General features: G+C 36.9%; 1 protein-coding gene and 1 long non-coding RNA gene across 2 annotated transcripts in view; one reads left to right on the plus strand and one right to left on the minus strand.

Annotated features, from left to right (window-relative positions):
• Nucleotides 1-14,842, plus strand: part of TENM2 (teneurin transmembrane protein 2) — an 845,679-nt gene that overhangs the window by 127,212 nt on the left and 703,625 nt on the right. The gene's annotated exons all lie outside the window — the stretch shown is intronic.
• Nucleotides 2,959-5,592, minus strand: LOC112475222. The gene is made up of 3 exons (XR_003044607.1): nucleotides 5,415-5,592; nucleotides 3,277-3,380; nucleotides 2,959-3,042 (listed from the first exon to the last, which is right to left on the minus strand). It is a non-coding gene; the product is annotated as an uncharacterized LOC112475222 (long non-coding RNA).

Consider the following 14,842-nt stretch of genomic DNA (forward strand, 5'->3'; position numbering starts at 1 on the left):
AATTTCTGCCTGCTGTTCTCTATTTTATTGGATGAACACAGTGATTATGCTGGTTAGAAAAGAAGCAATACGCTTCTGTCTGTCTCCAATTGTTTTTAATATTCTCGTTTAATGGGAGAACATAGCTTTTATTTAAACTAAACATAATGGATGCGTTTTAAGATTTGGATCAGTTTTTTTTTTTTTTTTTTAAATCTTGCTATCTCATATGTTATGTAAGCACATGCTGCTATAAATAGGAAAACAAATATGCTTAGTTCAGCTTTTTGTTAGGCAAAATTTGATTAGGGATGTGCAAAAGCTGACGCTGTCAGCCAACACATAGCACCAGGGAGCAATACATACCATGTTAGAATGAAAATTAAGTGCATTTGTTATCAAAGAAACCGCTTTTGCAGAAACATACCAAGAAAGTTTACAGGCTCAAATAAATAGAACTTGAATTCCTTAATTTTAGTAATATCGCTTTATAATGCAAGGTGGTAAACGTGCATGTGAGTTCCCATGGCAGCTGAAGGATAATTAGAAGATTTTCTAACCAAGTGCTTATCATTCTTGGCTTATTCTAAGTAGCAGCAGAACAATGCAGAAAGAAATGGGGGGAAAAGCAAGAGCCCCCACTTACACAGATGCCCGACTTCCATAGGTACCCTAATTGTCTTTAACTCATAATTTTATTCGCCCTTTCCTATAAGGCATAGGTATGTCTCATAAAGGTGTACTATGAAAAAATTTGGTATGGGAAAACAAAATCCTTTACATTAATTTCCTAATTAAATTGTAATGTGGCCAATTCAGATGTAAAAGCTAAAGAACATAGGCAGTTCTATGGTGTTTGCCGACTGCTCATACTGGGGTACTTAGCACTGGTCCTTGGGAGGAGAAGAAGAGAGAGTTTGGTGTTTCAAACAACAGTGAAATGAAGCACTGGCAATTAATGAACAGACCCCGCCTGTCCGCTGGGCACTGAAGAGGTTAAGAGACTCTGGTACTGACAACATGATAATGAGGATTTATGGTGAGCAGGAGGTGAAGGTGGGTAGGATGCTCCCAGGCCCCCATGCGTGGTGGCTCTAGGTCCTCTGCAGACACAAGACCTCAGCAGGAGTGGAGGTAGCCTCTGGACTGTAACAACAGCTGAGGTTGGCTAAGTCTGTGGCTGAGTGCACATGCACTGAAGATATGTGAGTTTGTGAGTGTGTGTGGTAAAATTATATATTTTTTGTTATTTTGGTACTTTATAATTTCAGATATATACTAGGTCGAACCACATTTTCATTATGAAAAAAAATAAAATATTCCCTTTGATGAATATATAGGCATATAGGTGAATGAATGAGTGGATGGATGAATGGACCGGAAAAGCAGTTCATACAGCTTTCAAATACCCTTGCGTCATGGCTTCTGCCTCCTTCCCTATCTTTAAATACTATACCTCTTCTTTTTGCTCACTCTTTAAAAACTATTTTTATATATAAAAAAGCTTTTTTTTTTTTTTTTTTTTTTTATTTCCCTGAAAAATGAAGCTCTTATTTTTAGCTCAGGGGCCTTTATACTTGCTTCTCCTTATGATTGGAACACTCTTCCTGGCTTTTCACAAGGCTTGTTTTGATCGCCATTGAGCAAACAACCTAAATGACCCTTTCTCACCTCTCTTAACACCTACAGTCATATTGTCCTGCTTTACTTTTCTTATAGCGCATTATATTGTCCTGCTTTACTTTTCTTATAGCGCATTATTTTCAAAACGTATCGTGTTTGTTTACCAGTTAATGACCTCTCTCCTGCTAAAATATAAGGACCTTGTCTAATTTCCTGTTATTTCCCTGGCACTAAAAATTGTGTCTTTTATTAATTTAAAAAATTAAATATTTTTTTGAATTTACAAGGAGTGGATGTAGGAAGTAAGCCTGTTAGAACCAGAAGCTGTTCTTTGACTTCTTCATACGTATGTTCTTGTGTTCCGAGGTCTATGGATTCTCTTGAATTAGTAATTCTGAAGAAATAGCGACTGGTGGGAACATTAGGAAAGAAAGGAAGTGGCAGTGGGCAGCAGATGATCTCAGCTCACAAGAGGAGCTGGGGTTCAAATTAGAATGTGTGTTCTCAGCGTTCCCCTCACCCTAAGTCAGCGTTAACTCAGTTTAGTGTTCACGACTTTTACTCTGTGCTAAATTAGATACCCTAATAGGTGGTATGAGTTATTAGTCAAAAACTAAGGATGTTTCTCTGTGGGGTATTACTATTAATATCACATCATATTTCACTATTCTGACTCTTTAATGTGTTGGTATCCATAGTTAATGTAATATTTTGCAAGAATATATGGTTTCCTATTTTTTATTTTAAAAATCGCTATTTTAAAAATGGTTGTAACTGCTTCCTTCTATATTAAAAAATGAATCACTAAACTCTTCCATAAAATGTGTTTCCTTTTCTGTGGAGGATGTCAATAAAATCATAAACATGTTCTTGGGAACAGAAGTATTTATCTGCACACACTAAATTCAAACCAGTTTAGTTTTCCCCGAGGGAGGCAAGTTCGCGTGTCGTTTCTCATATTTAAGTGACAATATCTTGACCTCAAGATTGTCAGAGACTCCCCACAGGACTCGGCCACGAGATTACTCTGGAGGAGCCTGTAATGAGCCCTGTGCACACACCACATGGTTTCAATTACAGCTTTATGGGACTAGACAGTGTGGTGCCGGGAAGGAACGACTGAAAACTATGCAGAGGGTCTTTGTCTTCATGGTTCAGGTACCTGGGCTGCTGCTTGCCGTATCTTCTTATACTTATTATTCACATTTGTTTCATCTCTGTGGAGACCCGTCTCTGAAGTTAAGGGTTCTGTGTCAAAATAAGAGACACTGAAAAGAATAGCCCAGGTCGCCATTCCCATCCTGTAGTTCCGTTTCTTCCCTGGGCGTTCACACTCATTTGAGACCGTTGGGGTGACAGGTGCCAGAGAACAAGTTTTTCCTGAGGCTGCGGTCAGGGAAGGATTCCTCAAAATTTGATGAGGGGAGAGGATGGCTTTTTCTGTAACTTAAAAAGGATTAAATCAGAGCATAAAACATGACTACATAGTTCTTTGAAGAGGGATAATTCTGATTTATGGGGGTGGGGAACGCTTGGGTTTAATAAACTAATCAAATTGAGAACATCAGCTCATGTCAGTTAAGTGCTTGCTCTGGCTTCCGAGGAGGGTAATAGACTTCCCCCTCCACCCTCCACCCTCCAGAATTTTCTGAAGAGTTGACTCTGTTAATATACCTGCATTTAAAGCTGGAGACTTGATCCTAGACTGGAAAGTTCCATGAGGGAATGGTGTACTTATCATGTGGTTCTCTCTTCTCTCACTAGTGAATTTCACATGCCTAGGACATAGTAAGAATCCACTGAGTATTAGGCAGATTTACTAGTAAAAATAAGTGCCCAATTTAACCTCCTCTCTTATGGTCGGGAACGGAAACCTGGAGGAAAGATGTGGGTAGCCCAGCGTGACAGAGCCAGTTTGTGGCAAAAAAATGAGACTAGAACCCAGTTATGCTGTGGTTTTCCATTGTATCAGGAACAACCGATGTGGTAAAAGTGTAATGTTTTGGGAACTAGAAAAGAGAGTTAGGCATGCTCCTTATTCAAAATGGCCTCCTCATGTCGCTTGGACCCTGGTGCATGGATCTTTCTAGTTTGACACATCTGTACTGATAGTAAATCAAATTAACTGATGATAATGAGTTAAGAGTCTTATTTTCAGAGATCTATAAGGCAGCTGTGGGAATGTAAATGAAATTCCTGTAGATGGGTGAGGAGCTGAATGAGAAGGCGATCTGTCCGATAGCATGCCAGAATTTCCATGGATGGCGGAAGAAACATACATAGCACAAGAAAAGTGGGGTGAGAAACTGAAAACAGCAGAGGGAGAATTTGACAGAGTATTATAATTGATTTTGGAAGCATCAGTTCCTTATATAGCAGAGAGAAATGGAAGCTGGGAACAACAGGTTAAATGATTTTTAAAATAGAGCTTTAAAAGCTTTCCAGTTCATGTGGAGACTCAAAAATCCTCTTTCTAATGCACTTGTTTTCTTGAAATGGCCCACTATTTATGTCTCAGAAAACCCATCTTCCACCTCTCTGCCATCTTCTCTAATTGAAGAAAGAAAAGAAAGCATTAAGCATACCTGGTCACTATTGTTTGAGTAATAAAGACATATCTATCATTTTCTCTTGATAATTAAACATAGCATTCTGAACATCTCTGAATCTCATTATAAAAAGAAAAGGAAACTTCTGAATGACTCTATCATTAAACGATTGTGTGACTTTGGACAAATCATAGTGAACTTTCTGTTCCTCAGTTTCTTCATTTCTAAAGAAGTCATTAAATCAGAGTCTCACCGAGATTCCTTTAATCTCTTTTATCTTCATGTAGTTGATAAGCCAGGGAGAGAATAAGCCCTAAAGTCCAAATTTGCCCTTAATTCAAGATCAAAAGAATGGATATTTAGGGACTAGAGTCATGAACTATAAATTAAGCCAATGCAAAAACACCAAAATTAGTTCAGCTGTCAACCCATCTAAACATTAAATTTTCTTCTGTGTAAATTTCAAAAGGGAAATGAATCTTTCAGTGTGTAGGAACTCTGATTCATGTCAGAATTTTCACTAGGTGAATCATGTTCTAACCAATTACTAATATGTATTAAAGTCTTCATTCCTATCTGTAATGGTTTTAAGCTTTATAAATTTCCATCTCTCCACTGCTTAGGGACATAGGTAATCAATGAAAATGTGTATTTCAAGAATACACATGTCCCCCAGATTGTAGTTTATCAAAGTCACTTTGAATCATTCCAATTGAATTTTCACTTCTTGTAAATCATCTATGTCTATAATCATATTATGAGGTCAGAGAAGGTCACCAAGAAAGGTATATTACAGGATTGGCAAGGGAGTCAGTGCAATGCCCTTGAGTCATTCCTCAGTAATGCAAGAACAGAATTTGTTCTTGGAAAGTGGTGGGGGTGGAAACATGCTTTTTTTCCCCCTTTCCAACAGGCTTACTACTCACTCTCAAACCTGAATAGCTGTACTAGGCAAAAAGATAACTGTTTCAAATGAGAGGAACTGCAGTTCAAACCAGCATAAACATGAAAGGGAATTTCTTGGCTCCTGTAATTAGGAAGATCAGGGAGTGAATATGGATGGCTTCAGGCATGGCTAAATACTAGGATTTAAAGAACAATGACTTTAGGATCTCCACCCCCTCTTCCTTCCTCCCTACCTCCCTCCCTCTCTTCTTCCCCAACCACCCAACCAGGGATTCTGTTTCCCTCTGTGTTACCTGTGCTGTCAGACCAGCTTCTCTTGGAATTTTGGCTAACAGTAACATCAGATCTATATCCTACCTTAGTTCAGCAAAAGTCCTGGAACGCTGATTGTCCTGGTATTAGGCACTTTCCATCCTTGAATCACCATGATTGCGATTATCCGGGCCTGGGTTATAAATCCATGACAGGAGGCTGAAATGGAGTCATCTCTTCTGAAAAGATGTTGACTAATGTTGGAGCAGGGAGGCTTCTTTAAAGAGTGCTGTCACCAGAAGTAAAAGAAGGGGTAGAAGTATGCACATGTCAGCGGCTGTTGTTCCTCCCCACCCACCACCAAAAAAAAAAAAAAAAAGAATTTGTGGTATTTAACCACAGGAGTGTGAAGCAGAACAATGTATGATCATAAATTAATCCATAAGTCCCTTTGTAATCTTTCTGACTCTCAAATGTATCAGTTCTTTCTATATCCATACCATTCTTCCAAGTATTACATGGATCCATTAATGTTGATCTTTTTTTCCTTTTGAGAAGCCAAAGAAATTCCCTATTATACAGAGTCTCTTGTTCACTGAATAAACACTGGAGCAAAAAAATTTCTAAGTAGTGAAACTCAAAATACATGGTTTATCATTTGGATTCTGTTCTGAGGTTTGAAGTGAAAATATGGTTCTTCTTTGAAGTAGGTATCTTGTCTCAAAACAACTGAAATTATCAAATTTCCTGAAAAAAAAAAAAAGCCATAAGTTGAAATAACTCATTTTTATGTGTCATAGGCATGGTGTATCCCCTTGTTGCTAATAGACATATATATTTTCCAAATATGTCTCTTGGGAACAAAATAAAACATTTCATTATCCATCTTTTTTTATTTTTTTTCAAGTAATGTCTCTGCCAGATATGGAATGCATGTAATTCACTGTTGCTTTTAATTTGTCAGTACATTAATTTTAGTTGATAAAGAAGTTAACTGAATCTTCTGTCCCAGTTATCTTTGATAATTCAAGTTCATTTGGCTCTTGCTTTTAAAGCCTGTCTGTGCCTCCCCAAATCTCCTTGGGTTTATATAGCTTTTAAGTTGTCATTGACCCAAGAGATCATTCAAGGGTGATTATACTTTTTGAGCTTGTTTGTATGCAACAGCCATAACCCTTTTTTTTATAAAGACACCCAGCTGCTCTTAGCTGCACCTTGACCTCCAACAGACTTTTATTACAAATCAATTTCATAGTTTCACTGTAAAATAATGTAGAGTGTCTCTGGTAGCAAGATAATGAGAGGGCACCAATTTATTGTCTTTAGGAGGTTAGAAAGAACAAATGGGTCATGAATTTTAAATGAATTTTGAGTAGTCTTACTAATTTTTTTCTCATTGGCTATCCTTAAGAGGGACCGTTGTGCCCTAAATTTTGAAGACAGTATCCCTAATGTATGCCACACTGTTCTCTGGGCAGAATGGAGCAGAGGTGTTCATTCTTTGGTTGACAATCCTGAAATCTCAAAGGGGGCAGTTTGGAGGATGGCATGTCCTTGGAAGAGATGCTCACTGTGTCTGGTTGTTTATTTACCCTCTAGTCAAATGGGCCACGAACCACTTTGAGTATCCTAGGGAAAGGGAGGAAGACTTAATCTTTTAAATTTTGTAACCTAATGCCACAGGTAGATATAATGTTTATGGTTTAGTCTATAGCAGGAACTTATACATAGTAGGTTCCCAATAAGCACTGATCAATCAAATTGAACTAAATCCAACTTGTTATTCTTTTCCTACTCTATTATTTTTTACTAAGTATATTTCTTGTTATGAAAACACATACACATCTATGATTTTTATTTACTATGCATTTGTTCTAGAGGTTTTACTATGTAGTTCTAGTAAAAACATCATTTTCAGATAAAATGTAGACTAGATAGAGGTAACTGGGCTTCAAACTGTTTATGCACTAAGATATTAATTTCCATTTCAGAGTATTCCTTTTTACGCAAGATGGAGGTTCTGCTTTCAATTTATTAGCTACATAAATGAGCTTATCTATTTCTAATTTTGACTTAATATAAAAAGCATCAAATTTTAGGTTTCATCCATCTAATTTTCATTTCGTATAATTATTTGTGGTAAGCTGATTTTAGTTTGTGCCATCTGTTCCTCAGGTTCAGGCAGATAATATTAAAGGTATGTATTCTCCAGAATCTGAATATCCACATCTATAAGTCACACTGCATCTCGGAGAAAGACTGTGGTTCATTCCTAGGCTGCTCCCTGAGAGAGTCAGTCACGTTACCAGGGCTACGTACAAGAGTGAGATACCCTCTGTCCCCTCTGCTGTTTCGAGTTGTGTTTTGAAGCATGTGGTTTCTCCTCACGGGCCTTTCTTACCTTAGGCAAAAATGTAAAAATTATTTTGATAGCTTCTTCTCTCCTTAGCCTCAGAACCATCTTGGAAAGCCCTCTTCTTTTCTTTGATATCTCTATCAGTTCCTTCTAGAGTTGTGGGGAGCAGGAACGTCTCAGTTGCATTAGCAAGTGATTCAGTTAGTAGCATACCGAGCACTTTAAAAAGTATGGAATCATGTTGCATAGGTGAAAGCTTATAAGATGTAGATAATTCAGGTTTATTTACCTCCTACTTTTAAAGGCTGTTCTCTGTCTCCCCAAATGTTATACAAAATGGTTAACCCACTCTTCAATAACTTTGAAAGCAGCCTATTTTATGCTATATACATCCACGCCTCCCCCAAAAGAAAACACTTTTTTTTTTTGTCAAGCAATTGAACATTTGCTTTAGAGAATTTTTCTTGAGTTAATGTAACACCCCTTCTTAACTCACAGCAAAGTTTCCTATTTTCCCAGAAATGTTTATATGATGTCATTTTACTAATTGTCTAAGCCTTGGTAATATTGCTAGTTCTTCAGATCACAGAGGTCAAAGTATTAGTCTTCTGCAATGACGCTTTACCTTCTCAACCTTTTAAACTATTTAAAACTATTATTTACAATAAAAAAAAGAAAAGAAAAAAATTCTGATTTTCCCATTAATTTAAGAGCATTTAACCTTTCGATTATAATAGTCAATGATTTCAAAATGTCAAACAAGTTAAAAGGATTTTATTGCCATATCTAAGAATGTAAAGCTGACATCACATATAAAAGAAGCTATCTCAGAATTTTATTAGTAGTAAAGACATCATTGCCAGATATTTTTCTAAATACTTTACTACATCAGTACATGTTAGCCTTACAACAATTGTGTGAATAGATTACTATTTTTGTGCTCAATTTACAGAAAAGGAAAAGGAGTCACAGAGATTTTGTGAAACTGACCCAAAGTAGCCCAGTGCGGAGGACCGGTGGAGCCAGAATTCAAAGCCAGGCAATCTAGTTCCAAAATCTATCCTCTTACAACTATGAGATGCTGTGAAAAATAGCTAATGCATTCAGATTCAAGTCACATTTTCTTCTTTTTTAATTTATTATTTTTTTTATCGTGGCAAATGTACATAACATAGAATTTCTCATCTCAACTATTTGTAAGTTTGCAGTTTGGGAGCATTAGTGCGTTCAGATCATTGTGCTTCCATCACCACTGTCCGTCAGAAGCCTTTTATCTGCACCCACTGGAAAACTCCCCATTAAACAACAACTCTCAGTGCTCCACTCCCCAGAACCCTCAGCAGCTATCATTTTGCTTTTTGTTTCTATGCCTTGGTTCTAGGTACCTCATCTAAGTGGAATCATACAATATCTATCCTTTTGTGACTGGCTTATTTCACTTAGCATAATGTCCTCAGGGTTCATCATGTTGTAGCTTGTATCATAGATCGTCCTTCCCTTTTGAAACTGAACAATATTTAATTGTACGTATACACCACATTCTGTTTATTCATTCATCCTTCGTAGACACTTGGATTGCTTTGACTATTATGAATGCTACTGTGAACATGGATGTAGAAATATTTCTTTGAGACCCTGCTTTCAGTTCTATTGGTATCTACCCAGAAGTGGTATATTTGGTTATATGAAAATGCTATTTCTAATTTTGTGAGGAACCCATACTGTGTTCCATAGTGGCTGCACTATTTTACATTCCCACCAGCAATGCATAAAGGTTTCAATGTGTCCGTATCGTTGTCAACATTTTTTTTCTGTTGTTGCTGTTGTTTCATAGTAGCTATCAATCCTAATGGGTGTGAGGTGACAAACTGTCTTTTGTAATCGGTCACATAAACTGGTACACGCATGTTAAGAATATAGCCCAATGTTATCCAAAAGTAAATTTTCTAAATATTTTCTACTTGTCTGTAGTTCGCAAACTACATTGGTCCCTAGATCACTGCATATTCATCTGTATGTAAAGACAAACATGTCTATATGCAAACATATATATATATACATATATATATGATCTTTTAATATATAAATATATACTATATATATATACATATATATATGATCTTTTAATATATAAATATATACTAATATATAATAAATATTAAACTTGTGTGTCTCTTATGGAAAATAGGACAAACATTTGAGCATATAACTTCTCTTCCATTTCTGAAGTATGGCATTTTTAATTTGGAAAGAGCCGTAGAGATACACCCTCTCAGGTTAAAGATGAGGAAATGGAAATCCTGACAGGTTAGGTGATTGGTCCCAAGTCGAAAATCCTATAAGAGCCTGATCCAGCCTGGAATTCCTATCTTGTAGCTTTCTCAATCTGGCATTCCATCCAACCTCTACGAGGTACTATCTAGTATCTACGAGATATTATGATATATAAACATCTGACTATAATTTTATATAGCATTATATATTATAGATATTTAGAAGATACGTCAGTTTAAAATCATTTCTATCCTCATATGGAGTTCGGATGTGAGCCATCTCCCACCATTTTTCCAGTTATGCCATTTCTTACCGGTGTACTCGTTTTTAGAGTTTGAATTGGGATGCATAATTCAGGTTAAAAACTGTGAAAGGCTCTTTTAAAATTTCATTTACACTGAAGATGCTGAGTGTGAAAGACATAAGTTTGTCTCTATCTAACTCTCTATAGTTCTTAACATAGAGATGATGACCCTGACATGTCATTGATATTTTTAGAACTAATGGCAAAGTGTCTATTTTTTTTCTTCTGCTGAACACACCACAGACAGCCACAGTTCATTGGGCTGGAGACTTTCGGCCGTATAACTAAAAATAAATGCCTCTGTAAAACACTAACAAAGACAATGTCAGTTTTCATAAACCACCCCCCCCCCCAAAAAAAATGTGCGTTTAAAAAAAAGTCAACTGAATTTCAGTTGGGTAAAACGTCTATTTTATTGACTTTCTCGCTGGACTTTTAGGGGACTCCTTTTATTTAATGTCTTTTGTTTTTCAAATTTATCACTTCAGGATTGTGTGATTCGTGCAGTTCACACTATTGAAATAAACTTCAGTTGCTTCCTTGAAAATAAATAAAATTGTAAACTCCACTTTAGTTTCGACCCACAAATAAGCAACTAGTAAATTAACAGGATGCATGTGCTGGTGGGAGGAAAGCCTAGACTTAGTGCAATGTTTTGGTACAATAACCTGAAAATGTCTCCAGGCTTATAGTACTATTTTAAGCACTATGTGTCGCTATTGGTTTTTTGTTGTTTTATTTTTGGTGAGGAGGATATTATTTTAGTTCATATTTAGATATGCTTTCGTGCTTTAAAAATAATGCATAGAAGTCGAGAAAGAATTTTTTTTTTAACTTTCTCTTTTGGGATACTCGGAGTCCCTTCAGAGATACCACGGTTCTTTTCATATATTTGGAAGAGAGACACAGACTGTTTCCTTTACAGAAACCACATTATAATTTCTTCCTTGAGGTCCATGTACAAGATGGCCTCAAGAGACAGCCTGCTTCTAGGAGATTCTAACACTTAACCGTGCGCCTCCCAACACGCTTTAAAGAGTCACCTACTGAAGTACATTGTCATCAGAATATGGTGTGATAACGTGATGCCCATATATTTGTTACTTTCCAGCAAACTCGGTCTTTCCTAGATACTCCGTTTAATCATTACAAGAGATAATATACTTCCTTACACTCTAGGTATTCAGCACCATATCTACATAGATAAGCACTTAATAAATAGAGCATGTATATTGCATGTGCCTTACTTATATATCAACTACAGTACACCAAAATTCAATCAGCCAAGGTTTTATGCCAGAGAAATATAAATATGGTACAAAGCATAAGCAAATACATCAGCACTACAAGGTATAAATAAGTTCTGGTAATATGATTTTAATTTATGAGTGTTTGTTTCACCTAGAAGTTAATATCCTTGTTAATATCAGATATTTATTGCCTGATGATCATATTGTGTTTTACAGTAGACTTGAGATGAATTTAAGCTTAACAGATTTTAGTGAGGAATGGCCTGTGAAAAGAATAATAGTTGCAAGTCAGAGATAGAAATAAGCTATACAGCCCAAGAGCTATGGATCCTCAAGAGACAGATCTGACAATCAAGTTTCAAAGCCAATCGGTTGATCAATTTTCACACACACACACACACACGCGCGCGCGCGCGCTGGTTGATCAATTTTCACACACACACACACACACACACACACGCGCGCGCACACGCATCCCTTCCTTGGATTTTCTTCAGGCTAATACAGTCCACAGGGTACTGAAGTAAATAATGAATGCAATGAACTCTGTGGTCCCCACAGAGACTAAAGTATAAACAGTAAGGTTCTAGTCTCTCATGGAAACCCAGGAAGGGACAAGAGGAAAAGCATAAGAGCAGGCTGTATCTCTAGTTCAATATCTACAAATCACAAATGTTGAAGCTCAAAACAATGAATGATAATTCTCTCTTCCTAGTACTATCACTTACTGCAAACATAACCATGCATGCATGCCTACTGATAATCACAGTAGCCAGCCCTGATCGATCATGTACTGTGCAGCAGGTACCTTGATAAGCCCTTCAGATGGATAATCTTATTTAAACATCAAACCAATCGTGCAAGATGCTTCTCTTGTTTCTATTCTCATTTTATACATAAGGAAAATATGTCTCTGGGATGAAGAGGAACTAACCCAATGTCATAAAGAAGGCACATGGCAGAACCAGAATTGCAACCCAAGTTATGATTTCACTCTGTACCACATTTGCCCATTGTTAACTGGCTCGTCATTGCCCAGAGGACAGTGTTGACTCCAGGGTAGCTGTTTTGAACTCAAATAAATGTCTTTTCAGTGATATGTATGAGAATTTTTGGATCTTAAAAGACGCTTAATTATATATATGGTATATTAACTTCAACTTCTGAAGAGTTAGTTGTTTGGTTTTTTAATTATTAGAAGGTCAGAGAGCTCGTATCTCAAAGAAGAAAAATACTTAAAGTATGAACTAGAATGTTGGCTGGGGGTGGCGAGGAAGTGGGTAGGTGCATGGAAGCTCTGGGAAGCTCTGGAGCATCTGGGAGACGCCTCAACTCACTGTTGGATAAATAGGGTGAACTGCTCCAGGGGACTTAATGACAATTTTTTTTTGTCTTCAGTGTCTATGATTTCATTGCTGACTTGGAGTAACAGTGTTTTCTTGGGAGACTTGTTGCTTATCAGGAAGGAGTGAAGAGTTCAAGCCATGAGGAAAGGCACAGGTCATCTGGAGAAAAGGCGCCTTAGAGAGAATGTGCATTCTCTCCTTGTCTTTTCTGTCTTCCTTTCCATAAAGGGAACAGTTAAGCAGGTAAACCTTAATGCCATCTATACCCTCATGTTACTGAAGAGCGGATCTTTGACAAGTATATATCCTCTTTCTTTATACGAGTGATAAAGAAGTTAACATCTGTAGCAATCTAATCACCTATCTGGATACACAGTTTTTATAGCCATTAGAAAGAGGGAAAGAAGTGAAATCCTTTAATGATGAATTGCCAATGTGAGCATGTATCATGAATACCATATTAGATATTTTTTTTATGTTTCCTGTTATCTAGTATTACTGATAGAAGACTTTGAAGGGATCCCTTTTTTATTGTAACATTAGGGTGCAGAGCCATAAATATGCTCACCTTGGTGGAGGAGACCGAATCATTGTAAACCTGTTCTGCAAAAATTGAAGACAGACCCTGTCCCTTCACAACACGCCTGACTGTATTAACTTATAGGAGATTATGGTCAATCATCCTTGTAGGAAAAGATTGGATACCGTTTCAGCTTTCAAATCCCTTTTATTAGTATTAGCAAGAGATTCATTTCTCTCCAAGGAAATTCACTGAAAAAAAAAATCACATAACTATGCATTTATTGGAATGTGCTGAACTATTCAAATTTAATTTAGATAATTACCATACATGGCATGTACAGTTGAATCTAACTTACTATCCATAACTTTCTCAATAAAGTGTCCCAGACCCACCATATGACAATGATGTGGCTGTCATGGGAAATATTTAAAAACCTAGAACCCCCCCAAATATTCCACATCTCTCCAGTTTGAATAATCACACATTATTAGAGGTGCTGAAGTTGCAGGTGTTGTCAAGGGCAATTTCTCTCTGATATCACTTGTAAGCAGAGGTTTCCTGCACTTTTCATATCGAATACTAACACGTGGCCGGCACTCTGGTCTGTGTAACATTTGCATGTCTGCTTATGTAAGCATTCTAATATGACTCTTTTCATATCGTTGGGTTGCAGAAATAGTGTGAGAAGTTATTGAAGGTGAACATATCTAGTTTTGTTCAGTTAGAGGAGAGGAAAAAAAAACAGCTCCCATTTTCTCTTGAAGCACTTTGTATCCTGGTGTTAAATGAGGAGAAGAGATGGGGAGACGGAGAAGCATGAGGGGGACCCCAGCTTTGCACCGAGCACTTGCTCTGCAGTCTGCATAATTTTACTTTGACTTCGCAGCCACCCTGTGCAGGGGTTGTTATTCTCATTGACAGATGAAGGTCAGCATGGATAAGGAGCATCCCCAAGGTCACTAAATGACAAAGCTGGGATGCTCTAATCCAAAGTCCATGAATGTCCAAGGTCCGTGACTAAACAGAGATTCTGGTTCTTACTGATATTAATCCAAATATGATCTTCCTTAAGAAAGGAAAAATCTAATAATGACTGATTTCAAATCTAGATCCAGTTTGGCTGTATTTTCTCATCTCTGAGTACAGTGGACCCTTGAATAATGCAGAGATTTAGAGGTACCTACTAATCTCACTCAGTCAGAAATCTGCGTATAACTTTCAACTCCCCTAAAACGTAACTACTACTAGCTCGCTGTTGACTGGAAGCCTTCCTAATAGCATAAACCATCGATTATGTTATGTGTTTTATAAAATGATATAAAACCCATAACATACAAAACATTTGTTTGATAACAAATGTTTTGTATGTTATGGGTTTTATATCATTTTATTCTTACAATCAAGTAAGCTGGAGAAAGTAAAATATTAAGAAAATCATAATGAAGAAAAAATTGACGTAGAGCATTAATTCACGTATAAG

The sequence above is a fragment of the Pteropus alecto genome, unplaced genomic scaffold (genome assembly GCF_000325575.1).
Source record: "Pteropus alecto unplaced genomic scaffold, ASM32557v1 scaffold40, whole genome shotgun sequence".
Taxonomy (NCBI): domain Eukaryota; kingdom Metazoa; phylum Chordata; class Mammalia; order Chiroptera; family Pteropodidae; genus Pteropus; species Pteropus alecto.